Here is a 26,283-nt window from a genome sequence, read left to right as displayed (position 1 = left end):
GAAATATGTTGTGGATCTACATATCACTTCAACCTGGAATGCTGGGAAGAACAACTGCTGTTGGTTGGGAATTTGAACAGGCACAGTAGTGGATGTGATTATTTAGTTTCCTTTTAATTAGAGTGGGTGGGAAAAATTCTTACCAAATAGTGTTTCATTAGAATTTGATGATTTGGCAAATTGAAAACTTCACAGACATRGTTTAATTTCAAAGACATTCTGACAGACACTGGACAGGATCCAACAGGATCCTCACTGCTAGAGAAGCTTTAAAACGGGTTCTTCCTGGCTTGCTCATCCAGCGGACCATCATTATTAATAACCATAAAACAGAGAATGTGTAAAAAAAACAGTGTCTGCAACAGAGTTTACTTTTTGTTGCTATATTTGTACATCATGTCTTCRTAAAACATCACGATAAGATCTTTATTCCTTGGTCAAAATGCAAAATACTGTTATAGTGATCAGTAATACTATATCGTAGAAGAAAGGGGAATCATCGTCACACCTTCCTTCATGCCGTTTCAACATTAAAGGTAAAAACAGAGTCGCATTAATTCTCATGGCTATTCACATTTAAGCAGTACCACAAGACCAGACAGATCTGATGGCCACACTGTATTAGACCTCACAGTTCTCTGAGTCTCTGAGTACTAAGTCTGATTAGATGAAAAGAGAGAATGGAAAAAGAAACAGAGCTACAGAGTGGCWCACATGATTTAAATGCTGAAGCGAATTGCTGCCTGAAGTCCCAGTTTCACATCTGTATTTGTGCATATGAAAAAATTCAGTGACTACAGGACTTCTGCTTGTGCTTATAGTACCTGTGGAACACTAGACAGCAAATTTGCCTATACTTTTATTTGCATTGAACTTGTGGATTTTTGAAATTTTGGAAAGCTAAAGGACAAGACAGAACAGAATCTGCACAGGTCAGCCTCAGCCAGTTCTTCTACAACCTGCATGCCAATTCACAATGATCAAAAGTTAAAAATAAATAAATAAAAAAAAGACCATCACAAAAAGCTTGGAGTTTTCTCTCTGAAGAAACGTAAATTCGTTATTGAGTTCGACTTAATTTTTTATAGCCTCTGCCTAYCTTTCGAGCCCGTAAAATTTTGTCTTACCAAGTTGTTAGTATGGTCCTTCCCACAAGAAATAAAGATGCCAACAAACATGAACTATTGCCATCACCTTTAAAGCATTGTCCACTAAACAGATTCAGTGCAACAGGACACTAGCTACGTCTCTTGCCTTGTCTGTCTAGTCCTTGCATCTTTTTTCTCTAGTGACACTGCTCTCAGTGGGAATAAGATTGGTTCCCAGCCAGAAAACAGAGAAAGTGATGAACGTTCACTCTCATTTTTAGTTCCAGCTACAACATTAGTGAATTTTATTTGAACTGGTAGATATTCTTTTAACAGGTAAAACAATGTTAATGGTTATGAAAGGTAATGGATTAGAGTTGGAAGCTGTACACTAACATCAGCTGGAAAAGCTCTGCAAATACCAGGAATCTTCACCATGGAGGTTTCCCACTCCATGGTCTGCTGAGGCTGGAGCCCAACATCCAGGCTCTCCCCACACCTCTTCCCTCAGTGTATTCTTTTCAAAGGCTCATGCAATGGCAATACTGCACTAGGATACTGATACTAGTACCATAGAAACTGGTCTCAGTTCATAAAAGACCTTAATCAATGCAAAGGCATTTAGCCATAGTGACCTGGATTCAGTCTAGATCCTAAATAAGAATTACTAGACTTTCCAGGTGATGTTTTTCCAAATGGTTTAGAAATACACTAGGGAGCTGTGTGCCTCTCTTGTGGAATCTCTCTGGAGGTATTCCAGGGCAAATGCTGGAGGTACTTCATCCTGCCCTGGCCAGCATATGTCCTATAATGTCCTACAAATTCTACCAGATTTCACTCATACTTCTGTGAGAAACCTTGCTTTCTAAATATAAAGCTGCATTTCAGGAACTACTGAATATTCATACTGTCATAGTGATGCTTTTATCCCCAGGGCTACTTGCCTGTTATGTCAAAATATGTCAAAAGCTTCTATATATAACTTCTAATACTGAAGGTGGATGCAAGAATGACAGGGTTAGTCCCATGCCTGTTTCAGATGGCCTGCTACAAAGTTTCACTATTTCTGTACAATACTGAATAGCTTCTAAGTTGCACTCTTTTCCCATGTCACAGAATCTGACAAGAAAAGTAAAAATGTTATAATTTAAATTTTTAACAGAAAGAAATCAATGAAACCCGATATTATTTCAAGGCAAGGAAGATTTTTTTTTCAATGTTCGTTCAGTGTTTATCATTATGAAATTCTCTGTCCTCTCTTGCAAGACAGCATGAGTAGTTTGGAAACTATAATACCCAAGAAGTAATACCATTTAACCTCCTCTACTCTAATCGCAGTATTTTTAACTTCTACAGCAAGATAAAATACATGGGTGGGAGGAAGACATTCACTAAAAGCTCTGAATGTATCTGAATCATCATCCACATGTACTAGACATTCTGTCTCAGAAGTGAACACAGGTGTTTCTGCTGACTCACAACAAAGCAAGGGTTTAAGTAAAAATATTCCTCCTTGGACGTGCCAGACTGAATTCAGAACAAGAAAAATAAATGTCCTTCTGTTCTGTGATGACATGGAGTGGGGGGTTGGGAGAGGCCTGGGAAGGACTCCTGCGCATTGGAGTCCAGCATACTTACACTGCAAGCAACCACATCCTATATTTCCTTTCATAAACTCTTTCAGCTCCTTCTTTGAAATACTTCAGGTGTTTCCCCTTTCTCTCTGGCCTCACAAGAAACCTGGGATTTAATAATAAAAGTAATCAGGGCTACAAAGATGATCAGAGGGTTGGAGCACCTGCCCTRTGAGGAACGGCTGCGAGAGCTGGGCCTGTTCAGCCTGGGGAAGAGAAGCCTGAGGGGGGATCTTATCRRTGTGTRCAAGTACCTGAAGGGARGGTGTCAAGGGGAYGGGGACAAACTCTTTTCAGTTGTCCCATGTGACAAGACAAGAGGCAATGGGCAGAAATTGAAGCACAGGCAGTTCCGCCTGACCGTGAGGGGGAATTTCTCCCCTGTGAGAGTGACGGAGCACTGGAACAGGTTGCCCAGAGAGGTTGTGGAGTCTCCTYCTSTGGAGATCTTCAAGGCCCGTCTGGACGCAACCCTGTCTAACACGCTCTAGGTGACCCTGCTTGAGCAGGGAGGTTGGATTAGATGAYCTCCAGAGGTCCCTTCCAACCTTACCAATTCTACGATTCTATGAAAAAAGAAACCATCATAAAAAAATTGAGAAGTTCCCTGAAATCAGTGATTCCTCTTTTTTATCCCTCCTCTTCAAGAGCAAAAATTCCCTTTCTTATGATTTCTGCAACATGTCTCTTGAGCTGGACAGGAGGGTGTACTCATTGSCAGACAGTGTCTGTGAAATACTCTCTTAAGAAGCAGCTCCAAAAGTGCTATGCATGAGGGCTTCAAAATATTATCCCATTTCAGTATCATAATGTGAAAAAAAATCTATATTTCTTTGTAAATCATACTGAAATGGAAGTAGTCTTAGTATTTGGACAGTATTTGGACAGCATCTAGACAGCCTACAAGAAAGTAGCCACTATACAGTTTTCATATGTGCGGAGAGTGAGAGACACATCAGGCCTGGCAGATTTTCCTTTAAGAAGACAAAGCAGTTCAGCATGAGAGAAAGGAGATTGACCTGCAGATGGAGAATTGTATACGGTTGCATTGACATCACTTGGGGTTAAAGTGAGAGTTGATTACATGAAATGAAAACACTTTTGCTACCATGTTGTCATAATCCACACAAACTAAGTCCGATCAAGTCCATTAAAATTACTCAGGTGCATATAGTTGACCAGACTAGATTCTGTACAGATACAAAGAGTAAWCTGTAGTTTTAATTTTACTCGTGTAAAATTAAATTCTTTGTGGCAAAGACACAATTTTTTTAATGATGGGATTGTGTTATGCTACTCTGATTCTTACATATTTCTGAACTTCCCCAAGTTTGGTGGGATGCAGTCTACACTGAGCTGTGCCTTTCTCCTACAGAAAAATGTTCTTATAATTATGCTGCACATTAAATTTTTCTTTGCAAAAAAAGATGAGGCATGGAATGTAGTAGTGACTGTACAGTGCAGTCATGCTACTGACATTAACTCACACAGTCATCAGAACTGGGAAGGGCAACGATGAAATTGCCATTAGCTCCTCAGGTGCCTGCTTCTTTTTCCCCTGTTATCTCACCCTTCACAAGAGGTTACTTATTACCAGGCACTAGCAGACTATTTACACTCTCTATGTCCCAGCTTCCCATGACAGTGGGATTATACCCATAGTGAAAGATCCAGAAAGTTGACACAAATTTATTTCTGTGCTTGCAAAGAACATCCCGTCCAATGAATTTTAACCAACTCACATTCTGCGCCTAAGTTTCTAATCTCTATTCCCTTATGCAGAGTTTGTTTAGAGAACAACTGCATGACAAAAGGGCTCCATTAAGATTCAGAGCTGATTAACCTATTTTTTAAATTTAGTCTATCATCATCCACGTAGGTAGGGTCAGCCCTTCCTTTGTTATCGAAGGAAATGACACAAGAGAATGGTACCTCTATTTTCACACCTATTTTTCTAAGCAAATTCTTTTTTTTTTTTTTTTTTTTTTTTCTGGGAGTGAGGGAGCAGGGAGAGGGGAAAGGAGAGAGGGGTGGCCATTCAGGGCTCCAGTTCGACACCAGCCAGGGAGGGGAGAGGAGAGTCTTTACCTGAACTTCTCTCTCTGCGAGATTTGGCGTAATAAACCTTGAATTTCACATGGTATCTCTGTAAGGCGTACTCGTGATAACACAGTTTAAAGCATTTTTTGTGCTTTCCTTGGATTCTTTTGCTCCTGGGTCTAGAGGTCCTTAGACTGACGTCCTGTCTTAGCAGCATCAAATTCACTTATATTTTACTGCCTCAGATTCTTGCCTACCCTAGGTACAGCCAGGCTCCCCTTCCCTGAGGACTGTCAGAAATTAGCCTATACTCACAACACTTGTGCCTGAAAAATCATCCTTTTGCTGCAATCCAAGAATAAAAAAAAGAGCTGCAGGTAGCAGAAAAAAAAGAGAATGTCTTATATTTATTATGATTAGTCTAACAGTCTCTTTTCTCTGTGTTTAAGGTATCTATTTACGAACAGCGAAGAAAGAGTGAAGAATAAAGTCAGGATTTGACAGTTTTATTCAGAGATCAGCAACTAGTTATTGAAATTCTTTGTTCCATGGAGTATAACRTCCTGAATGTTTAGGCTACTTAGGATTATTAGTCCTTTTAAGGAAATTTGGTTCTTTTGGGATGACTTTTTGCTTTGAAGGCAAAAGCAGTTCAGGGTACTGTAAGGAATACTTCAGAGAAAAATTCAGCAATTTAAATATGGCAGTCAGAAAGAAGCAACATGATGAGAGAGTGGGTGAAGAAAAACTACTTTTATGTCGCTGATGGCAGATATCTGACTCTCAAGATTTTTTTTTTTTTTTTTTTTAACAGAGTTGTTTACGTAACCTCTGACATTACTGTTACTTCTGTGGGCACTTCCATCAGAAATCACTTGAAATAAAAGATGAATCCTTTTCTGATAAATGCCAAAGCAACCATTTATCTGACATTATTCAGACTAGTGGCAACAAAAAATGTAAACTATAAAATATGTCTGATGTTTTCCTTTTACAGAAAGCTATGGGAAACATGGAACAGCTGGTGAGACCCACATTGACTACAAATAAAACTGATGTGCATTCTTAGGAATATGTAAGATCGAAATGAAGCAATGAAGAAAAGGCAGACCTGGAGTTGGACACATGAAAATTGAAGTTTAAATGGAAAACAGAACAACTACTTAGCAAAAAAGGACAGGTATAATTCTCAAAAAAACAAAAATGAATTAGGAGCTGACATCTAATTTTCAAACAAACTGAACGTCAAGGGGATTTATGGCATTTTTACGCTACAGTTTATACTGCAAATGGCTCTTAACCTGCCTCATGACTTTTGGAAAATCTGTTCTTAGGCACTTCTAAAATGCCTTTTTGCTAATAATGCCTTTTTAACTGCAAAAGCATTAAAGAAACAATGTGTGGAAACCCTGTTAATTAACACTGAAAGTCAAACAGAACAAGGCATGTAAGTTTGTATGGGAAATGCTATTGACAGCTTAGGGGCAAATTCTCCTTTCCAGCACACTGTTACACTAAGCCACAGATGAGTTATTTGACACTCGAGTGTAAAAAAGAAATAGTATTTTTACTCTGATTTAGCACTATCTCTACTAGCAGTTCTTTACTTAATAATGGACAGTTTTCTACTCTTGAAGCTAAATTTTCATACTCTTATAAATCAAGAAGTTATCCTTAGTTATTCCTTTTCATATCCATATTGCACCTTCCTTTTTTAGACAGTGGAAGAATCAACACTTGAACTGCAAACCTCACTGAAGTTTCAAGACCCCGTCTGAGTACCACTGGCTATCATGACATTGCTAGCAACTGCAAYTGCATCAGTTATTATAGCCACCGGCAACAACTGGTGGCAACAACTCAGTTCACAGTTTGTCCATTAAGTTCCTATTATTTGAAATGCTTCAGTTCAACAGAGAGGAGTCACGGGAGCAGACTCTGCAAGATTTAATGCCCTAATACTTCATCGTAACTATAAACAGACAAAACAGCATCACTGACTTCAGGAGTTGGGGTGCTGCTTATTTTAAGTCAGTGATTCAGTATTCTCAGCTTTGTCTTCCATTACTCATATTCTGCCATGTTTGAGGTCTTTTTTTGGGTAGTATATATGGCTCCTGAGCATGTTTAATGTACTCATATCAACTACCTACTGCTTTCTATCTCTTTCAAACATATTCTCCTAACACTGGTTAGCTCTCCTAGCCTAATTTACAGTGAAGCCTTCGAAAATAGGAGTTATCTTTTTAATTTTCCTTTTAAAAAGGATAATGTGGAATATAGATTGAAATGTGATCATACACAAAAATATACTAGATAGGTAAAAGTAGAAACAATTCTATTACATTAGCAATTTTTCTAGTGGTAGACTTAACTGAAGTTCACTTCTGAGTGAACTCAAGTTCAGTCCAAGTTAGGTTCTAAAATGAAACTATTGGACTTATTGTCATAAAAAGAAAGGAAGTGGCTTTAAAATCTTGCAAAGGAATTAATAGTATGCATATTTCATTGCATAAGAGTATATGGTTTATATGGCCTATATAATTATTAGGGATGGGCTTTGCATCAAATCCATTCCCTGCAGAAGTTCAAAAAAGGCTTGGTTAACTGGGATTTTTTTTGAGCCAAGAGAAGAAGCCTAAATGTCGACTTACCACACTATAAGAAATTGTTCTGAGGATAACTGTGCTGGCAGAAGGAAATGAGCATTGGAAATCTCATAAGAAAGTCTGATCATGTAACATTTCCAGCCTGATTTCCAGACCAAAGAGGTTTGGACAAGTTTTAGTTAAGTAGACTAATTTTTGGATGCTTATCTGAACTGAAAAGTCTGATTTTTTTGAGGTTCAGCATTGGTTGCTATCCATTCAAAGAGCTGTTGGCACTTATAATCAACAAAAATCTCTTATCCAAACTGCTCGCTGCTTATTCTGCTGTGTTTCTAGTGTATGCTCATAACTTGTCAGCATTGAAACAAGCCTTCTTCAGATCTAAAAATAAAAAGAAATGTAGCAATAGGTTCTTCAGATAAAACCTATTCCAACTTTTCAAGCAGCCCGTCGCTTAGACAATGGTAATATTCATACCTGTTTCTCAAATGCCATAAAATCTGCTCCAAAGAAGCTGTGCTAGTGGGGATTTTGATTTTATAACCCATTCAAATTCTAAAATGAATTTAAGTCACCGTCCTAGTCTTCAGAGTCATCTCACTAGGAAAAGTATCCCCTGAGCTGCAAAAGGCAGCTTGAGATTCCATAAAGAAAAGTATTCAGTAAATTTACAGGAAGTTTCCTTTCTCATTGGAGGAAGCTATCATTATGGCTGTTATGATGAAGGTGGATGGACACAAACCAGTTGCATAGATATTTCTGCCCTGGGCTTTCCTACAAATCTCTTCTTATACTGGAAGAAAGTATCTTGTCTGCTTTACAGTTTTGTTGCTATTGTTGTTGCTTTAAACAAGATTCCAGGATTTGTCTAAATAAAGTATTGTATGTATTAATGTGACACACACTTCTCCTACAATGGACAAGAATGTAACAACCTCTCTGAGAAGCATAGCTTAAGAAGGCAATGACTGGATTAAATATTTTGTTACTAACCTGATGTCCATGCTCTTGTCCACAGTAGAGTACAAAAAGGAAACCACAAATGCTTCATGAAGCCTTTTAGACCAGTTTCAAATGTGACACTTCTCAACCTTTATGTCCTTTTATCATGTGTTAGGATAAAGCATGGTTTTACTGGTCACTATTTTAAAATATATAGCAAAAAACCCCTGTAAAATACCTCCTGTTATGTCTATTGGTCCAAAGGTTTACATTAAGTCCTGCAAGACTTTCTCTAGTTCTCCCAAATCTTTTGGTAAGAGCATCATCAAAACCAACCAGACTTACCTAGCTAAACATTCATCACTAGGTCACAGCACATGGCTAGGGCTATCCAAAGATAGCTTGCAGTTTGACCCATGATATTCTCAGCAGAAATTCAGCAGTGAGGTGTTCATGATAACCACTGTTTTTCTTCCTTTTTCCCCTAAATATTAGAGATTCATTTAGAATTATTCTATGCGTCAATGAAACCCAAACAGTGTCTTTCAGTTTGCCTTGCAGATCTTTACATTAGACTATAAACAAGTCTGGTTAGTTTATTTCTTTTTCCTTTCAGGCCATATTGCATCATCATAAATCTTTCTCCAGTTTTCTTCTCTAGCTTTTTCTCTGCTTAGTTCCATGTCTTCTTTGCAATTCATGCTGTGCAAACATGCAATACTATGACTAACTGAGGAGAGAATGATTCATAAATTAGTCACTAGCAAGACCAGATTCTTAGCAGCCTCACAATGACTTAGAATATTAGACTGGTTTCTGGCCCAAGGTCAAACTCCTAGGGATCCTGGGATACGCAGACCTAAAAAACTGCTAAATAAAATTATTTGTCTTTAACTGTCCACCTGTATAGAGACTAGTTACCCAGCATTCTGATAAGCCACTGGCAAAGGGAGCTAAATGCATCTTCATCAACATCCTGTAGTCCCTTCTACTTTGCATTGCTGTGCCGGGAAGTTAACATATTAGGAATTTGCTTTTTTAATCTTTGTGTTTCAACACATAAATAATATTGTGCCATTTCTGTCCTCTAACTAGATGATCTGATTATTGCTTCTACCCAAAACAAATTATGTTTGATTACTAAAAAAGTTCAAACTTTCTCAGCTAGAAACATCTAACCGTAGATAAGCATGAAAACAAGACTGATAAAGCAAATTCTAGTTCCTTGTTCAAAGAACCATTTGCAAACAGGCTCATATGTCTCTGACTCATGGCACTAGGTGCATTCGTGTGTATCATGTTACCGTTATCAGCTAAAAGAAATGTGATGCAGAAAGTCTAGAGCTGCTGGTTTGCTCTTCTTTCAGAAAAAGGACTGTTTTAATCAGCTCTTAACAGATGTGTCTTACCGGACATTAATTTTCTTTTCAAGCTCCATGATAGGATGTTAACAAGCAGGCCATATTCTGTGAAGTACACTGTGGATAAACACTGATATAGTAGTAACAGAATTCAGTTTCTATCACWCCCAAGATCAACCCAAGCTGGCTATTATTTTGGTGAACCACGTACAGCCAGCTAGGAAGCAGAGGTGAGGCAGACTCCACAGCCTGGGTGATCAGGTCCTCTATTCAGACTGCTGGACAGCTTTCTTCTCAGCTAGCGCACATGTGCCTCACACTCATAGCTTGTTCTCAGCTGAAGGAAAAATACTGGTTGTATTGACTGACTGTTAGTTTAAGTGGCAGCAGCAAACACAAGAGGTCATTTAAAACTGAGAGTGAATACTTTTCTGGGTTATTATTAGTGGCAGCAAGATGGAAATTCGATTCTCTAGCAAATAGTAATTTTCTGACTTGGACTGTCTTTGAGCAAGCTGTTGCTGAGCATTGCCATCACGCCTCTTTTCAAGCTACCACAGAAGAAAGCAAGAAGGGGAATTCTCAGAGAATTTCAGCTGGTTTTTGATACTAAAAAAAAGAAAGAAAAAAAAAAGAAAAAAAAACACCCCTGCAATATTTTCACTGAAATGCATAATGGACACAGATTACCAGTCCCACTCCCCTAGCAGGAAACAGACTTTCTTTTTCAGTTTAAGTACTCCCACTCCTTCTATCTACTGATTGATTTTGTTTTGCTTGACTTGACAAGACCAGGTTGGTCAAATCTGAATTATCTGGATGTTGTTGACTGGATCAACTATAGCTCCTCTAGTATGCTTGTCATGTAGTCTTATAAATTACATTAATGAGGGTTGTAAATCTTAGTTCTCTAAGGACACAGCTCTACAATAAAAACCATTTCAAAGCTTTAAGAAAGCAAAGATGGCCCTCACATGCAGACTGTTCTTTAAATGCAGTACATCCTGTTGGAATTTTCCCTGGATTCCTTTTGGATAGTTTTCTAAACGCAAGTCAGCATCTTTAAAGAAAAACTAAACTTAGCTAATGGACTAAATTTTGCAAAACTTTCAGAAAAATGCAAAGAGAACATATAATTGCACTCCATAAAGTGCTCCGTGGCTCCACTAAGTTTTGCATGGGCAGAAATATATGATTGGAAATTTTGTGTGTGCAGGTTTTAAAGAGTGGTCTAAAAGTTTGTTCTGATGTCTTTAATTATAGATTTCATAGATTAAAATAATGATAGCTTTTAACCAGTGAAGTATTATATATATTCTGTCCATCCTCTACCTGTTCCAGTCTAAACAAAAGATAAGAAAAAAAAAAAAAAAAAAAAGAAAATGGCAAGAAATCAATGCAAAAAAGAGTCTTTAGTAAAACCAGGACTAAAATTCCAGTCCCCTAACTTTCAGTACTGCAAGAAGCATAAATTGGATTAAAGCCCTAAAAACAGTTTCCTCTAAAAGTTGGTCTTGGTTCTTCAGAGACATAGAAGGGTCATTAGTAAGTGATACAACCTCCCATCTTTTTCCAAGTTTTCTCTACAAAGACTTTAGCACCCAATTAAATGTATTAAGTGAACAATCTGAGTCATATACTAAATAGAATAGGTCCCAGCTTATACTCAGGAGACCAAGATAAAAGAAAGTTAATATGACCTCAGAGAGAAGAAATTTAGCAATAAATTTTGAAGACATCTGTCAATAGACTCAGTTTAGGTATGACAGCTTGCACTGTGTGGTACTTCCTGCATAGTGAGATGCATATTTTTCTAATATAACAGATCTATCAATCCAAAAGACACTTAAATCAAAATAAATAGATAAAATAAATGTATTAGCTGTCTGAAGTAATCATAAACAAATAACATAAACACTGTTCTCCTCTGGGGAATTCTACTGAAAGGCATACATACAAATTTCTAGCAATATTAGAATTCTCTTTTACTGTCTCTTCCTCATATGCTAGAACTTCTTTGATATGAATACATATAACTGCTTTCTTCAGTAACTAGTTCCCTGATACAACTTATTTGCTTACACACAGCTTGCCACAGCTACTAGAGCCCATTACTAAAGCACATGCATTCAGTGGTTTGACAGGAATGCAAGCATTTCACAAACTCCAAACTAGTTCTGAGTGAACACGACTTAGTCACACACTGAATGACCCTCTGTTGTTTATTGTCCAAGTAAAACTCGTTAGACTCGAGCCTAATTTTTTTTCCATTGACAGCTTTCTTACATCAGACCTACAGGCCTACTCTTTCAATGAACATGTCAGACATCTTGTTGCATCTCCAGTGTTTTTTATGGAAATCTCCCAAGAAATGCCAACAGCTACAAGAATTCTTCAACTTTCTGCACCTCTCTGTAATGCCAATCACTGTGCTCATTCCACAGGTTTTGCGAAGGTCTTAACACTATTTGTTCTCCGGAATAGGCGCATTCCATTAATCACATGGACATTTACCAATGCCCATGCCAGTGCCCAGGGATAATGGACATGCCAGAACTTCTCTCATGTCCGGCAGTTAATAAGTTCCTAAGTAAATTCCTGCTTGTTCTGAGAATTACTCATTTCCTAAGATCCTTCCAACTTTTTTTTTCAAGATGTCTGAAAATGTTTTTTGGATGTCCAATCATAAAACATCTATGCAGAAGAATTATTCCCAGAATAATTTCCTCCTGAAACTGTTGTGCACCTGTTATGCTACTTTGTATGATTTCAGGAAGTCCTCTATGAAAACGATGGGGCTAAGAAGGATTACAACCAGTGAGTGGATTGACAGTATCACCATATATCTTTATTTTATATATTAATTTATATAATAATGATTATATAAAATCATTATTTTTCCCAATAATATTACATGTTAAACCAAAGATTTAGTACCCATTGGGTCTTCAGTGTTCTAGGTATTTCCAGCTTTGCTAATTTTCTTGGAACAATTCAGTGGTAACTTGTCCCTCAATTATCTTATACCTATGCTCCAGTGTACGGCACTTCGATGACAACAACGAGATTTCTGGATGTAACTTCAGGGGTCTCAGAACATGCCCTTTTGTGTGGTTAACATGTAAACACATCATTTACATATTGTATGTCATTCATAGAGTGGGCAGTTCAGATAACTGTATGGGTAAATCCAGGATATCATGGCATAGATAGAATTTAGGTGTAGGTCCTCCTATCCTTTTTCCCTAGAGTTTATCTTAGCATTGCATCTCTGTATCAGTCTAAGATACCCGGAACACCCACTGTTTTTCATTACCAGCATCTCTTAGGATCTACAAAATGCAGTTAGTTAATCTAGTAACACATCTTCGATCAAAGAAAGAGGTTGCACTCCGTCTCTATCCCATCCATTTTGCTCTTGGGCACACATTTAAAAATATCTAATGTTAATTGGACCCCTCCATAAATCAACTGCCTAACCCTATTGAAAACTAACCAGAAGAGACCAGGGAAGGAGTGGAAGAGCACCAGTGACAGGAGGGAGAGAAGGACCTCTTTCCAGTGTCAAGCAGCTGATAGGTTGTCTCAGCGCCCACAGCACTGTAGCTACAGATAAGTCTCAGAAAGAAGTATGATTTGTAAAAATGAGTAGCTATAAAGAATAGCATCAAAATGTGCTCAGCAGATGTTGCCAGAAGTCTTGTTGACACATTTAAGTGCTCCTTCCAAATGGGAAACATTGGCAGGCCAACTACCCTTCCCAAGTCCTTTGTCTTTTTAAGTACTAGCCTTCCATCTCATTTGGGCCCTGTTTTAGTGACTTCCTAGAAATTTCTCTTTTTCCAGAGTCATGACAGTTTGCTTTTCTTCAATAACACACAAAAATTATGTTCTCAGTGAACGTTTTGTGGCTTCTCTGATTATAATGAAGCTTGGGAATTTCAGCTTCATTCAAGATATTGGCAAAATCTAGAACTGAAAAATCAATGGGAATTTGATCAGCTTTCAGAAGAATACGTTTTCAGTTATGTCCCAATACAACACTAGACTGCTATCTGAAGGGATATAAAGTTGTATATCACTGAAACCAAATGAATGAAAAATGCCTTCTGACTCTGCTCTCTCCTCTACCTTCACGGTTTATCACAGATATGACTGTTGCAATAGATGTGAAACTTAAGCTTCAACCTTCTAATGTATCTTAGAAATGTTGTAAACAACATACAAACTCACCAGCACCATGTTAATACAAGCATTAACAATGGAAGTATAACTAAAAGTGTAGAAGRGCTACTTATGTGGAAATAATAGCACCAACAAAAAGATACTTGCCAAATTGTACTAGCAGCCTACCTGCCTCAGTTTTTGCCCTTTAGCTAGTTACTATCTTGGTTTATGTACTATCAAGCAGCTTGCTGAAGCATGAACTAAACAAAGAAAAATGAAATCTTGCAGGGATTAGAGCTGCAAAATTTTCCTCCTGCATTTTTTATTCCATAGCAAACATCTATAAAACAGTTGGATGAAACACACCTCTTGCCCTGAGTGCAAGTAAACTAATTTCCTCGCATGACTGTAAAACTACTTATCTCATCTACCAGCTATTATTATCAATTACTGTGATACAAATCCTGGAACAAACAAAAGGCCAGGAATGTGGAAAACCAGGTTATAGGGCTCCTCAGACATTTTGCTGTGGTCTTTTCATTTAGTCCAAACATAATTACAGGTATAAGCCACAAAGAAAACAGTGGTAAATCTGATCAATGGAATTACAAAATGAAACTGTCAGTTGTAATTTTTGATGGCATTGCCCAAGAAGCAGAGATCAAGATACATATTTTAGAGACAAGTGTCTACCTTGGGTGGCTGACTGTTTGGGACACTGAACACCACTACTGCTATCATTCCAGGTGGAATTTACTACCTACAGGATACAGAAAAGAGAGTGCAAAGGAAATCTGAGCTCTCCAAGAATGACTGCACCTATCGAAAGCATTCATCTTAAACTGTTTTACTTCCTAGTCTAGATGTTATGGCAGAACTAATTTAGACTATAATTATAAATCCTAACAGTTTGAYTTTATAGCCAGCCAACTTGGCAAGAAATCTTATATTGCCACAGTGATCATCTACCAGAAAGGTCAACAATTTTATTTTAATAACATACAGCTTATGGAGCCAAACTCTGATTTTTCAATCAGTTCTTCTGCAAGTAAAAACTTGAGAAAGGTCAATGGGAATTTTGACTGAATTAGATCTGAGGAAGAATTYTGATCTTTGGACCAAGATTCATAATTTAACAGTAGGCGAATTTCATCTCTGACATAATTCCACCTGTCTCAGTTGACAGTCTGTCCAGTCTCAAATTTTACTGACCTTTTCAAAAGCATTTTAAGTAGCTTTACGTGCATAAATCAACCAATAAACTCACCCTGGAAATTGATAGATACATGTGTTCCTGTTCTGGATTTCTAGAAAGAAGAAAAATATTTGCAGAGAAAGAGAGTCTTAGCTGTAACATTAAATTATATAGGTCTAGTTCACAGCTTCACTATGACCCACACAACTTCACTATGACCCACCCAGATCACAGTTAACACAGATTATCACAGTTGAAAATTATACCTGCAGTGGCTAACAGATTTCATAACATTACTAAAATGTTMCCATTCTTGAAATTCACTGTTACAAATAGGTGCCTAATGCAAAACATTCTATACCATCCTATTTTCATTTTCATTTTCATATCTATGATCCAGACCTAAAAGTCTATTGCTGCCCAGACTGTGCTAAATTTATGTGCACTTAACGGACGTATACGCACACAAATGTCTATGTCTTCATAAAAATATGGAGCTTCATGAGAAAAATCAGGAGGCTACACTGAATCCAAGTGAAATAGGTCTGATAAAACCTACATAGTGATTTATATGTTTCCAGAGAACACACTGAAAAAGCCCAGAAAGATCTGTGCTTATTTTGACTTCTTGCCTAGTCTGAGGGTTTGTTACACATCTAAAATTTGAACTGAAAGATTAGCAACCTTGGTAACCCTCGACTGCTTTCAGCAAGGCAGGATTTGGGGTTTAGGTTCATTAAGGAATGTCAMTCTCAAGCTATAGTCAATCTCAACAAAACTGGCTGTCTGCTTTGAGGTTTAACTGACCTCTCCTAAAGGAAGTACCTTGGATATACAAATTCAGAGAAAATAAAACAACCTCTATGACTGAGATTGCTAAAAAGATTACCCCYAGCCCTGAATTTTTTAAAATAAATTTGCCAGAAAGCAGTTTTTTTTTCTGACTTTCATATGCTTTTAAAATCTCKCCATGATTTATCAAGTAAATATCTAGGGATAGTTTACTCAATCATTAAGCGTAGTAAAATACCTTAGGGGATTTCAAGTCTATAGGGCATGCAAAAAATAAGTCRAAGAAAGACCCTGACCATTTTTTTTATTTTGTCATGCTTAATATTGAATAAAATAGGCTTTTCTTTCCATAGCAGTCTTTTCCATTTTCTTCTGTTTTGTTTTTTCTATTTCAGTGATGAGGAATGCATCAAGGGACAGATGAATTAATCCCCAATACCATATGTGTACATGTGAATACTTCAGTATGTTCAAGAAAACAAGACTTTCGTAACTACAGCACCGACTGATAAAGGCACTTTTTCACTGGTTGTCCTAAAAGTACACTGTAAATGCACTCTTTCATAAGTCTTAAAATCGCTGAGCAGGACACTGGAATTCCCATCTGTACAATGCATGCTTTCATCTGTGTGATCATCAACACATGTTGAATATGTTTCTGAAAGTTTGTTTTAAAGCTCTGGCCATGGGACACCATGTGACCACTGAATCATTTTCTTCCAGCTGAGGGTACATTTTATCTCGCCAGACATTTCAGAGTTTGTGCAAGCAGTTCCTAATGTCTGATTCAGCTGCTCATGATGTGGCTGTCTGCTTGTCTGAGTGCAGGGAAAGGTTTAGGATTTCATTTTCCTCTTCACACTGTGACTTTTAATCCTCTAAAACATTCTGTRAGTGTTGAACATATGCCCGTTCGATTATTCCTGGCAAATGGCATTTAGGAACAGTTTGCTGATTAATTCTAAACCATACTGTGATGGTCTTCAAAGAGCACCTTAATAATTTTAAGTAAGCTATGAGGAAAAGTTTCTTTTTCCCCTTCCAATATGCACTCTGCAGATGTATTTCTCACATTAATGAAAAAAATATTTCTATGGCTTATTAGAGGAACTTTTGGGGGTATGTAATATTCAGCTCTATCTCATATTTAATAGAATTTATTGCACATATCCCCCATTTAATGAAGTCAAATGCACACAGCAAAATAAATTAACATAGGCAACTGCAAACTTCAGACAACTAAATCTGTAGAAATGACAATCTATTAGTGAACTACAGTTATCCATGGAAGTATACTGGATTTTTGTTAGGACCAGATCAGTGCAGACATAATACTTTTAAGCTGCTATAGCATTCACAAGCAGAGGATCAAGTTTACGCAGTGAGCACCCTCAGCCAAATTCTGGCCTCACTCAGGCTGTTTGTACCAGTAGGCACCAGCAGTACACCACAAYGAAGGGAACAGGTAAGGCACTATTCACAAGGTGTAGACACATTAAGTCCTTTCTCAGAGTCACAGGCATTTATTTTTCATCTTATTTTGATTTCTTTTTTTTCCTGAGGATTTTCCTGGTTAGCTTTAAATGCGGTTTGCTGAAAACACCACCGCCTAATGTGAACTGTTCAGTATAATCAGTACCACAGCGGAGCCTAGACGTGTGTATGCTTTCCTAAAATTGTGCAACTTTTAAATTCTTCTGGACATCAGAGACACAGGAGGTCTACTAGTGACCCAGCCCATTACCCAGCCTCATTTATACGCTGGATTTTTCTGTGGTTCATCCAATCTAGTTTTAAACTGTCTCAAGCCATGTGGCTTCCTCTACTTCCTGCAAGAGACAATTCAGCACTCTAATAGATCTTGCTGTCAGGATGTTTCCCCTGACATTCTGCATAAGTCTTCCTTTTTTAATTCCAACCCATTAACACAAGTTATACTCCCTTTCCCTTAATTTACATCATTGTGTTTCAAAGGAAACATAACAAAAGTTTTAATGAAAAGGAAGCCTGTCTTATGTAAACTATTAAAAAATCATGTTAGAAAGAAACATTTGCTTTGCTTCTACAAACCAGAGCATTAATATTAAGAAAAGCAATATAGACCTCACAGCTCATGCTGTGCTGTGGTTAAACAGAACTCCAGCAATAAAGTTTCAAGACCTTTGCTAATTCCACTATCTATTATTCAAGTAGGCTATAAATCTGGTAAAACTTTTTCCAGTGGTCAACCTTACTTACTAATCAAGTTTAATTAACAGTTTATGTAAGGGATTTATTCCAAGGTCTTTGAAGTCAATGGGAGTCTTTCCACCATTTTCACTGAGATCTGGATCAGGCCTATATTACACACGAAAACACTACTGCACTTAATAGTATACTAATAATATAAAAATAAATGTGGCAGTGTCCAGAAAATACTTTTTCACATTATCTTTTATATATTTTACTTCTRTGGTGAAATCATCTGCATTCTAAATTTATAGAGCAAGAAAATTTTTCAAGCCTTCTCAGTTTTCACTTTAAAATTATTTAAGCTGTAACAGCCTGCAGAGTAAAGTATCAGTTTCTTTGAGAAATAATTTATTTTCCTTATGGTTTCAGTAACAAAAAGGTTTAACCTGTTTACAGTAGTTTTAAATGAGGTAACATGATACCTTTTCCCAATATTACTATACAAAGCTCTCCCAGCCCATTTAGTATCACTTTCTTTCTTTTTGCTCTACAGTTATCTGGTCAATTTTATTTCACAGAACAAATTTTCATATGGGAGTCTAGAGAAAAGTGCCAATAGCAGCTGCACTCTACCTCTCCTGCACGAAGTTCAGAGATGTTAAATGCATTCCAGCACATACACTCTGACCAGCCATGTGCTCTGCCTCTTGCGGATAGTTTTGGGTCTTTTATTCTGATAAATGACTTGGCATTCTGAAAGGTGGTCAATTTTCATCCAAGAAAAACAGGCCGATGTATTGGCACTGAGATAACATCTCACGGCTTTGCTCAGTGATGTATACTAAACCTTCCAAGCAAGGCATGAAGGCATATATACCCGTATCTAACATATGGACTTCATCTCTCCCTCGCCTAGGCACTCTCTCTCCCCTTAGCTATGTGCAGGCAAAACTCCCATGTTCGTGCTAAATTGTTGCTGGTCCAGCTTAAAGTAAACAAAGTGGAGATAATGCTGCTTTTCTTTCCAGCCAGAAATGCTGGTTTCCTGCTTAAATGCATACCTTTGATGGTGGTTCACTGGCAGAACTTGCCTTAGGTAAAAGAAACAAAATTATGCAATTTTCAGCAAAAATATTTTCTCCCTTAAAGAGAGAGAGAAACTAAGATCTAATCCAATCTCCCAAGGAGTGTCCATTCATGAAATTAAAACTATTTTATAGCTCTAAGCTCATTTCTAWTAAAAAAGTGATTGCAATTAAGGTTTACATGAAGCTAGCAATCCAGTGGAGTGTTGTGGCCCATATGGGCTTCACACTGGGCCAGCAAGTCAGAATTTTCAGTTAATAAAATATATTACATCCGCAAATTGCATATATACCATGGTTAGAGTATATATRTAAAAGACATACATCTTAATAAGACATAAAGTGTAGGCTGTCTGTATTATTCCTACATTTCCATATTCCAAAGTGAAAGAGGGCTTTTGAAGTCAGTCTCTCTGACTCAAAAAGAGTGAAAGTGAAAAGCTCACAACATGTCATATTTAAATATATAAAATAAATATGAACTGGTAGAACTAACTGCTGTGAATGTATATTGCCACAGTATATGAAAACTACATATGAAGCAATTTTATGTTCACTACGAAAAAGTTGTTTTTTCACAACATAATCATGGTGCTGGATCACAGAGGTGGTGACGCAATTCAAGCCACAGTAGTGACACATGGCCATTGTAAATACCAGTAAACAGACAAAATTTGAGAAATCGCRTTTCTCACAAATAAGGACTCTGTGGTATTCTACTGTTGGTGCCAGCCAAGCTCTCTTCTTCCTCATCCTATCACCTAGCAAGCAGAATGACCGAACCGCACCCAACAAGCTGCTGRGAAGCAGTCCCTTGCCGGAAGCTCCTACGAAAGTACACGTGCTATATTCAACACGCCAACAAGACTTTCTCATGTTTTTCCTGGTCATGCCTCTTCTGAYGCTTGCAGCACTTGGGAGAGTTCGGTTACAGCTCAGCACTTCTGCCCYGGGGCAACAACAATCATCAGGTTTTCAGAAACCTACTTTTCTACACTGTTCCAAAAAGAAATGACACAGTCGATTTGTGTCCCTTGGTAGGATATAGCATGGAGTCGGCTGTGCCTCAAAGGCAATGGATTCAATGGAAGAGCTCTGTTTTGCTCTCTTCTTGTCAATCCTCTGCCTTCATCAGAGCAGAGGCTCAGGTGGAGCAGAGGTTTCCCTCCACCTAACGAACAGTTTCTCTCAGTGGCGTTCACAACTAGCCTTGGGAGTGATGCTAGTGCCAAGAGATGAGACAGATACTAGTCCAAGGTTGGTTTTAATATGTGCCAACCCCTTACAGGTGAGTCAGTTTTCCTTGAAAGCCTATCTCCTTTCCTCCGCCTTTGGAAACTACGGCAGATGGTGCTGCCACCCTGCCTCTCTGATTTCAAAATGAAACCCAAACGCTGGACCTTCCTTTCACTTTCTACTGCTAGCGGTTCCTAGTTAAATATGCTCCCAGCTCTGCAAATTTGAGGGGTTTCTCCTCATCAGCCTTTTGAGTTCTCTCACAGGTTATAACAGCCTCATTTCAAMCTAAGGGTATCTTCACTGACATCAGCAAATTTGACCCAATATCCTCCAATAGATAGCCAATTTGTTTTCACAATAAACAGCACCACGAATCACAGAAAAAGCAGCATAGTTGCCAAAAATGTCTTCACTCATTATGAGAAAAGAAACAGACTCTGCTGAAATCAAAGGATTTTCTTTTCATTTTAGTGAAGCGGAATATTCTGTCAGAGGGCTTCTGTCTGTTATGCTATCACAAAATCTTTTGGCATTAACGACAGTGGAGACTATCCTGAAGTGTGAGTGTGAACAAATCAACTTTTTGAAGAGAAAAAAAGATTTGCAAGGAAAATTTCAAGAAACAACRAATGAGAAGGCCATCAGAAATCATTACTTCACTTTATGAAAGATTCATATTATTAAAATTCTTACTTGTTTGCTGTCCATTTCTTTGAGTGATTAYATTTTTAATTTCTTAATCCTTCTACTGAAGAAGGAAAAATATTCCTTTTTCTGAGTAAATATTAAATATATAATAAATTTATGACGAATATAGCAGGAAAAGTGAATAACAAATAAAACCCACATTTGTTCAAAAGAAAGTATGAAATATTAATGTATTTCTCCGATGATGAGTTCATGCACATCAAGAACACTACCTCAAAAATATGTAGTTTAATGATGTGGCCTTTCTTGACTCTGTGTTTTAAGTAAATAGCACCCACAAACAGCTGCCATTCACCAGACAAATCAGGACTGGATTTGGACACTTGTCCACGAGCATTTCCATAGCCTCTGATCCGTCCTTTTCTTCAAGCATGTAAAAGAGAATAGAGGACACGATATCCAAAAAAGTCCAATTTGTTATTAGAAAAGATCTCTGCACCCTAGCAGTGCCATGCCCTCAAAACATTTTACAAATAAATTTTTGAAAGGGAACTGAGTGGCATTAATTRTGAATTTCCATTTTGTGACTGAAAAACTGTAAATAGTATTGCAAACATACATATTTATTTGCCAAGAACATTATATTTTGCCTATAAATTTTATTCCTAAAGTCTTGGTTTGTTCCAAGACCTCATGAAAAAGGTTCACAAGTCCAGTCAAGGTAAAAGCATAGCTGACACAGATCAGAGATCTCTCTTTTGAAACAAAAGGCATATATTAACTTTTACAACATTACACCATATTTAAATATATTTCAGGGGATGTGGAAAACATGAATGAGCACTTTTAAATTGTTCAGGACTCAGTTTGGTAGTTTGAAGAATACCTGAAAGGTCTGATATTCCCCTGTTCAAGCGTAACTTCTCTCCTTTGCTCTAATGCTGCTTTTCCTTGGCTCCTAACGGCTCTTGTTATTATGTCTTGTCCTTAGTTTCAGAAAGGAATGAGGGAAGAACATATTCCAAAGCGTCTGTGACATTCGGGACAACTTTCTTTCAACTYATACCTGGGCCGTCATTGTAGGCAGCTGATACATTTCAGGAATCTTTTTTCTGTAACCTTTACCTGGTATGTGATTGGTTTTGTTCATTTTTCAGAAAGAAGCTACAAAACTGGAAGTATAGAAAAACAATCCAAAAAGGTAAGTTCTTTTGTCTCTGTGACCTAGCAATCACATCCCTAGCGCTCAGGGGTAAATTAATAACAAGAAATCTTTACATGTGTTTAGAGAAAACAGAGGTTGGTTCCGACTTTAAACTTCACTGGATTTTGAGTCATCACTTTACTGAGGATGCAGGAGGTGGCTGCTCCTTTTGGAACGCAAAGCAAAAGCAGTGAATGCCTCTCAAAGAGACAAAATGGAGATTTATTTAAAAAGCAGCAAGCTTGAAATGCRTATCAGACAGAGGAAGGCAAACGATATTTACTACATCCACAAACAAATGACTTTCATGTCATGAAAAGGTACCAAKATTAGTTTTAACCTAGTAAACTTTGACTATCATTGAAGCACTGCAAAGCGCCACACAGATGCAATTTTTCTGCTTTTCAGAACTCCGTGATGCTCTGCTGGCCTGGTCCTGCCCTGTGTCCCCCAAAGTGAGATGACCCAGATATGTCTACGTTGGACCGCAGCTGCCTTTGCGTCTGCCGTGGCACATCATTAGACAAAAATCACTGCAGTCTTCGGGTGTATAACTGAAAAATCTCACTTGAAACTAAAATCTGCTCAGTAAATTCCATACACCACCGTCAACTGGAATCAATGAATCTAGTCATTCCTGCATTATATTTAAAAGAAAGTGTAAAAACATAAGTGACTGAAGAAAGCCTAGATGTTCAAAGAAAGTGAGCTCTGCAGTACTGTGTACCCCAGGCAGAAAATGAGGACTACTTAAACCCCGCCTTGAGATCAAGGATATCAATTAATAGGAATGCAAAGAAGTTAGTGCTTCCTTAATTTAAGTAAAATGTTCAACAGTTAAGGTCATGACATAGACGTAAGAGGGTTCTTTTAGAGAGATTAGCTGTTTGAATTGATTAGTAGGAGARTAAAGGGACGCTATCACTGCAAATACGTTTTCAATCACAAAACTCTTGCTGATGTCAATAGCAGCAAGATGCAGCTCTGAAGAGATAACAGAAAATACCCGTAAGGCTTGACTACGATTCACGCTGTGGCAAGACCTTTTTACTGTTTCTAGCAGGATATAAAGAGATATATGAAATGCTTGTATTTTTGGCTGTCAGGGTGACACAAATGAAAACTGGGCCCTGAATATCATGATTTATAGTCCGTTACCCTAAAACACAGTGGACAACCCTGAAACACTTTGAATAACTAGCAAATTGACTCAGTTCTTTCATTTTCCAGATTGTTTGATATTATTATTCTTTTTTTTTTGCTTCAGAACATTAGCTTTGGRTTAAATTCTGCATGGGGTGAAGTGAGGTTAAGGATGTCCCCTCATTGTTCCTCACATGTTCCTCTTCCATTCAGTAAAACAACAGTAGAATTTTACACAATTAAATRTTTCTGTCCAAGACAGAAAAGCAAATGAGAAAAGCCTGAATAGAGTTTCCAGAGCCACATAAGGGATTCAGCTAATTATATGATGTAGCCATTAATGTTATGTATTTGACTGTGGTTGGTAAAATAAACACTGTATAAAGTTATCATAGCTTTCCCCCAAAAAAGAACATTCTACAGGTAAGTGATCTGAACCATTTACAGCATTTGCCAATTGYTTAAACTTCTCTACACCAAATACAAATAAATGTACATTATTTCCTCAGGGAAACCGATCTGGAGAATAACTTTGCAGATGTTTTGCACATAAGACTAAATGGTAATGATGAAAAAGGGGAATTTTAAAGAAATGTAATTCTACTTTTATAATAAGAACAAAACAGAATTCCTTGTTAAAATATCCCCAGTAATAAATGTAAGCTAGCATAGATAGCATAAGCAGTATAGACTATGCTTTGTGGATCACATTTTTTTAATATCTAAATACATTTAAAATATATGGTCACATCCAGCTGTGTATGCAAATCAATAGTGGCAGGTAAAAATGAGTAACAGCCTTTCCAGCAATCCATCTGCACATGCACAGCCTGGAACAACATGCACAGGAAAATTTGCAATGCTTTATCAAGACACGGTCTTGAATGCTACTTTGCTCTTGTACCGTGTATTTGCTCATGGACTTTATGTCATCTTTCATATTATTATTTTCATAGATAGTAATCACTCCAATTGGAGATGTTTCAAAAGAGACAAAATAATACAGCTGATTAAAGAAATAGAGTATACTTACAACAGCATTACATATACATCTATAATTAAGAACTCAAATGAACTCGGCTGCATGTATACAAATCCAAACTTAGCTAATTATAGTAATGAATTTTTACTAGGCATAATRTAGCTTCTGTTAGTTTCTACACAGCAAATTCTGCTGTGCTATTTTAATAGATACGTTTCAAAAAAAAGTTAATGACAATATTTCCAAAGGAAAGGTGATCAGCTGATCAGCTCATCAATAATCTCATAAGGAAAATCATTCTGAGAACATTTAGAGRGTACTAGCAGTAGACTATCCAACTTCTCCAAACTCCTGTGTCTATATATATCACTATTACATGCCTGTGTCYCTACACGAGTGTTTGCCATAAGCTCACCAGCAGACACTTTAAACTTCCTTTAATTCTATAATAATACTGCATATTTTTTTCCTATTGTAAACATTTGCGTGTAATAATTGAATGCTGGAACTCTGTGGGTTATTTGGTTTTGTTTTTTTTATTAATGATAGAACTAATAAATGTAAGTGGCTGTACAAAACCATTTATTTCACAATGCCTATAACATCCAGTCTACTTACTTTTCTAACAAACCAAAAACTAGAGTTAACATTTTCTTRCAAGAGTTGTTGTAGCAGGCATGCACCACAAAAACCCAAGGTAAGATTTTTATGTGTAACTCCATTTTACAGCACTGGAGCATTTTAACTTGACAACACTGACTATATTTTTTACAGTATGGTGGTCTAAACTCAGCTATTAGTGAACTTGCATTTAATACAGGCTTTAAAACTGAAGTAGTTTAGTGCAAAACAACATAATGAGAAAAGTACCACCTTAGAAGTATGTAACTGTTGCAATTATATAAGAACTAGATTTCTGTTCCTTTAGAAATTTCAGGGTTCTAACCATGCTCTTGTTCTGCAACAGAAATTAAGATTTTTTTCTGCACTTCTGCAGAAACTGGTAAAAATTACTTTGGATTGACCAAACAATTTTTTTTTTGGATGACACATAAACTTGAAACTAACTCAACCTTTATCAAAAAGTGTTTCAGTGTAAAAAACAATGTTTCAAATTGTTGCTGCTATTTTTGTTTGGCTTTTAATAATCRCTCCATGTCTACACCAAAATCTTTCTGTGAAACACTTCTATTTCAATAAAACATTTTTGAATGAATATGAATTTTCATATAGTTCTATGCTCTTTTTCTCCTGTTAAATGTCATGTTTTAYGGCTTTGTTTGACTTAACAAATCTGGTATGTCAGGTAACTTCATTTTATGCTGCATGCCATTTAACCWAGTACCCTAAAATGGTCAAAACTAAACACCTTAACATTTTAACATGCATAATTTTGGTTTCAGTGTTGAGATGATTTAATTCACAGATAACTCTAAAGCTCTGGTTTAAATAAAAGGGAAATATTCTATCTATTCAGTCTTTTGAATGTGGGAGGTTATACGAGCTAGCTGTGTGACAGTCATGACAGCTGTCTTAAAACCTGTTTAAGGTTAAAATCCTCAATTAAGCACCTTAATAAAGYAGCTGCACTTGCTGGGATGCAAACTAGTCTGTAGCTCTCAATGTTTTGCTGAAAGAGTAAAGAGCWGAAATGGTTTCTTGCAGCCGAGATGCACATTGTGAAAGAAATGAGTGATGTCTGGTCTTGATCAAGGTACATTAAACAGTCATTCATGAGTGACTTCAAGCTGTAATAGGGCAAGAGTGTTTCTAAAAGGAAAAGCAAAAGCAAAAGCAAAACAAAGGTATGAGGAGAAAAAACTGAGTTATTGTGTAACACACGTGTTTGATCAGGTCTTTGACTACAACAACCTCACATTAATTGATTAAAAAGCAGAATATTCTTCTAGTTCAAAGGAACCTACCAAACATATCCTTATTTTGARTTCTATAAATAAGATGGTTTTAACAAAATTGCTTTA

The sequence above is a fragment of the Rhea americana genome, unplaced genomic scaffold, assembly GCF_003343005.1.
Source record: "Rhea americana isolate MKP2758 unplaced genomic scaffold, rheAme1 scaffold_44, whole genome shotgun sequence".
NCBI classification, from domain to species: Eukaryota; Metazoa; Chordata; class Aves; order Rheiformes; family Rheidae; genus Rhea; species Rhea americana.
The sequence above is the reverse complement of the archived record's forward strand: the minus strand, read 5'-3'. Positions refer to the sequence as shown.